Raw genomic sequence first — 4,694 nt, forward strand, 5'->3', positions numbered from 1 at the left:
AGTCCTCTCCAGCAGAACGCAAGCCATCTCTCCTGCTGGCGGGAGATGGATTCGTTGCCCTCCCTGCAGACACACACACACACACACACACACACACACACACACACGGAGCGCTGGGAAGTCCACATTTACTGTACTGCGTGCTGACTGCCTTGAAGAAACTGTAGCTAACCACCTTATTAGTATTCTTGCCTCCACTGTGTCTCACTTGCAGCATCAGAGCGCTGAGCAAAATGCAGTAGAGCAGGGACAGACACGGCTCTGGCAATCATCTCAATGCAGGCTGCTGAGTGTTGGGGGTGGGGGCATGCAGCGCATCAAGATTAATAACCTTGCCATAATCCGGGGCACCGTGCAAGCAGACACCTCTGCTGATTGACTCGCTCCTGGCTTGAAACATCTGCTTGGGGAGAGGAATCCGGAATCTAGTTTCCAAAACCCCCAGCCCCCTGATTTTGGATGTTCTTTTGATTCTCCACAGACCTGGGAAGGTAACCGCAAGCCATACCATCTGCAGCTCACAGCACCTCTTGGAGGTTACTACTGACAGTTTTCATTACACAGGCTTCTGTGAGTGCTTATGTGTTTGTATGTGTTCCTGCGTGTGGGTGCCTGCTTCCTCGTAAAAGAGATTGTGTGAGTGTCAGTACTGTGTGTGTGGGTTTGTGAGACAACCAAGGAGGTATACCGTACAAGAGGAGATCTCAACAGCGTGATAACAATCTCCAGGCACTGGGGCTCACAATCTGTAGCCCCCCCTCCTCTCGCAGCCCCTTCTCTGCCCTACTCTCCGGCTCCTTTCGTCTTTGATGAGTTTTTGGCTCACTTTTTGGCGGAGTCTCTTGGACATATTCTGCTCTTGCTGGAGGATCAAATAAATGGAACCCTTGAAAGTTGATTATTTTTCTCTTATGTGACAAACACCCACACAGAGAGCGCGAAGAGGAAAGGAAATTAGAGTGGTGTATGACCAGCTAGAGGATTTAAATTTTTCTTGGTGAACTTTGAGGATCCACTGAGAAGGTAAGTCACCAGATTACTTAGCTTTGGTACCCTGTTTTCTTACAACGTTTGTTTCCCCCACCCCCCGGGTTGTTTTCAGAAATCCATATGCAGTTCATAAGCGCGCACTTCCAGATTGTAATGCAGAGAGGAACCAGTGTGTGGCATTTGGGGTTATTCTCATGCCAAGAAGGTTATTTCCATCTGTATGGGCCCCTCTTCCTATTTTATTCCCCTCTTCTTGGTGTTTTTATGGTGAATTCGGAAAACATGAAATCTGCAAATTTGTGATAAAAATTAAAATCATGGCCTATTTTAAGATAAATCTCCTAAACTGGGAAGTTGGGTTGCAGGAGTGGGGGGGGGGTGTGAGGGGGTGGGGAGTCATTCAGGTTAGCTGCTGTCAAAAGCTCTGAGATAGAAGCAAACCTGAACCTACTCAGAGACTGTCATGGGACGCCAGTTGGGATGTAATTCAGACTTTTATGATAACTTAAAAGTAGACTCCCTGCAGATTTTTTCTTTCTTTCTTTTCATTTTTTCTTTCTCTCTCTCTTTTTTTTAAGAACAGTTATATCTGCTCTGGGGAGTAGTAGCTGTGTTTCCACAGCTCTTAATAGGAGCAAATGAGAACAAAGTGGGAATTGTTTTCTGTTTTCAGCCTCACTTTTGGATTGACTTTTTCCTATTGCATCTCATTAACCCCTTTTGAACTCGATGTCTCCTTATTACGACTAGTAGTGTCTGTCATTTTGGAACATCTTCTCACCCCATGTAGTCCCTAGGGAGTATGGTTGCAAATTGTCATAACTGTGCAGTCTTGGCTGTAAAAGCAAGCAGCGTCAGAATTCATGTGACTTCAGTCAAACATCTTGCTGAAATCCGTCTCCTCAGTGCTCCCTGATGGCTTCCTGTGCTTTAAATCTTTATCCCTCATTTCTTTCCAACTGAAATGCAGATAGCATTTTACTAATTTTTTTTTCTTGATCTCAAGAAACAAAAATACAACTTCACTGTGACAGCATCTGTATCTCTATTGTGAATATATTTAACTCTGGATTGGCACCTAGCTTCTACCTAGCAGGGAAAATAACATGTAAGTGGATTTTCAAAATGCTGAAATCCCCCAAATGAATGTGGAAGAAGGTTAGTCTTCTCGGTGAACATTTATGGTGAGGTGGTGTATCTGAAGTGGAGTGGTGATGTTCCCTGGGCTGTTAGCCAACTCTAAGAGCTGTTGTGATCACGTTCAATGTAGAGATGACAAGTATGCTAACTAGGGAGAGAAGGGCACACCTAGGTAATTCTTTTCCGACTACTGAGGATTATATTTAACTACAAGATGCTAATTGCAGCACAGAAAATCTATTCAGACATGACTGATCTAGTCAAAGATTTATTAAGTGCCTCCAAGTTTGGAGATGTCAGACCGCATACTTGAAACACTGATATTTCATCTTTCCTAAAACGGGAATTACTAAAAGAGCAAACAAACAAAATGTAGACATGAGGCTCTCTAATGATCTTTGCACAGGAATGTTGGACGAGCTGAACTGCAGCTGTTAAGAGAAGTTCCCTATCCCCAGCTGCCTCCTTGACTGGCACTCCACACAGTAACCTGATGGACACATTGTGGGAAAATTTCGAGACACGAGTCATGATATGCTCTTCTTGCAGGCTATTTTTAACTCATGTATTTTCCCTCTAGATAGCAGCTACTGTTTCAAGATCAGCAAAGGAACATTTCTTTTGCTTTACTTTATTTATTTTTATTTTTCTTTAAGTGGTTGAAACATAGTAGCAGACATAAATATAATTTATTTTTTTCTTTACTTTTTTCCTACTTTGCTCAAGACAAGAATGAGCTAAGAATCATGAAACACAGAGTCAGGAATGGATACTAAAACTAGAAACATAAACTATAAGAGGAGAAAGTCACAGCAGGCCATCAGAGGTCTCCTAGACTCTGTGAGGATATGTATTATTCCTTTTGTTTTTAACTTCCCACTCACCTGGAGATTCTGATATCTAGTCCTAAGGAGAGAAGGCAGAGTTTTAGGTCATCTACTTGATATTAGAACAACTTAGGATAAAGAGAGGTCCTTCATAAATGCCATTCTGTAAGTTGGCAAACTTATACCTCTTTTCTTTGCGATTGCTTGGCTTTAACTGCCCCATACCCATTCATATTTTCATGCAAGTGTGAATATATTTATGCAGTATTTAGACTAGTGGTATTGGGAAACTAATTGCATAGATTGTCAACATTGTCTGAAACCATAAGGATATTATTTTATCTTTTATATATTTGAGATTTAATAATTGTAGTGAATGAATCTTCTGGCAGCAACAATACTTTCTTTATCAGTTATTTTAGGTTAATAATAGCAGTGGAGTACCAGCCAATCGAGAATGTTCCAACATCAGCTCATACAATGTATAAAGCAAACACTTTGCATCTCAAGGGCTCCAGATGCTCTGCAAATTGACATCTCTATGTTTAGCTGAGGTATAGCAATGGTAAACAGGTTATGCTCACACTTGATTCCAGGACCCAAGGTGGACTTTCTTGAACCTTGTTTCTTGGTAGAGAGTATTTTGAGGTTTAATAGTCTTAGTTTTCTTGCTTAGGGAATTCAACAGCGGGGGGTGGGGGAAGAAAAAGGAGGAATAGGAACTTTCAATTCTGTAGGGATATTGTATGTCAGAGTAGCCAATGAAGAGACTGATGTTCCTTAAAAGAAATAGACACGAGATTACTTTTAAAGAATGAATTCATAAAGACTGCTTTGAATTTATTAGGGGAGGGTAACAGAATCTCCATCTTCTCCTCAGTTTAGTTCTCTTCAGTGGGCAGGCCTTTCTATTTCTCTTTGCTCAACTCAGCCAACCAGACCCAACATTCCAATGTGTTTCTATGTTTTTAAGACCCAAGACACTTAACACATGAATAGATCCTTCCTTTTCAAATAGACAAAGCTGACAGCTGGAAAGTTAGCTACTGAAATTCTTTAAAAGAAGCCAGAAAGATTATCTAGTAAATTCAAGAACTTTCTTTTGATTCTTTAGCTTCTCTAGGCTTTACGTTCTTTGAGCTTTTAGTTCTCTAGCCCTGGCAGTGAAGATAAATCAAGAATCCTGCATTTGAAGTTTTGATTCTTGCATCATAACTACAACTTAGAACCACTTACTCTCTTAGGCTGACCCTACCAATGGAGATGGTAACAGGGTTAGAACATCAATCTACAGAATGACATACAAAGTCTTGGATCTTGACATGAAGTAAATATTATAGAGCAACAGATGCTTTATACGTCCTTCACGTTGTTCCTTATCACTTAACGAACAATTGTTCTGGGACCTCCATGATTACAAAAGAAAAGCTAATTGTGATTGTATAAATTGGATAGGAAGTTTGAAGTATGCAATAGACTAAACAAACCCATTCGGTCATCTGTATTGCACTTAAGACTGATGCATATGTATGTGTTTGTGCATGTATGTACATGTGCATTTATGTGTGCATAGATTTTAAGTGATTGGTCAGGTTATGGGGACCATGACACTAGATTCATGAAAAATAGAAAACAGTGATAATCATTGGTCTTGGATTTGCGAAATGATTGAAAAATAAAGGAAGGAAGGAAGGAAGGAAGGAAGGAAGGAAGGAAGGAAGGAAGGAAGGAAGGAAG

At 40.8% G+C, this 4,694-nt stretch overlaps 1 protein-coding gene across 2 annotated transcripts in view; it reads left to right on the forward strand.

Moving 5' to 3' along the window:
- Window positions 1-610: 610 nt before the first annotated feature.
- Window positions 611-4,694, forward strand: part of Lrrc4c (leucine rich repeat containing 4C) — a 1,217,207-nt gene continuing 1,213,123 nt past the window's right edge. For both annotated transcript variants that reach the window (XM_028766993.1, XM_028766994.1), the window contains exon 1: window positions 611-1,023. The gene's annotated coding sequence lies outside the window, so the exon portion shown is untranslated. The remainder of the gene's footprint in view (window positions 1,024-4,694) is intronic.

The sequence above is a fragment of the Grammomys surdaster genome, unplaced genomic scaffold, assembly GCF_004785775.1.
Source record: "Grammomys surdaster isolate TR1022 unplaced genomic scaffold, NIH_TR_1.0 170, whole genome shotgun sequence".
Classification (NCBI taxonomy): domain Eukaryota; kingdom Metazoa; phylum Chordata; class Mammalia; order Rodentia; family Muridae; genus Grammomys; species Grammomys surdaster.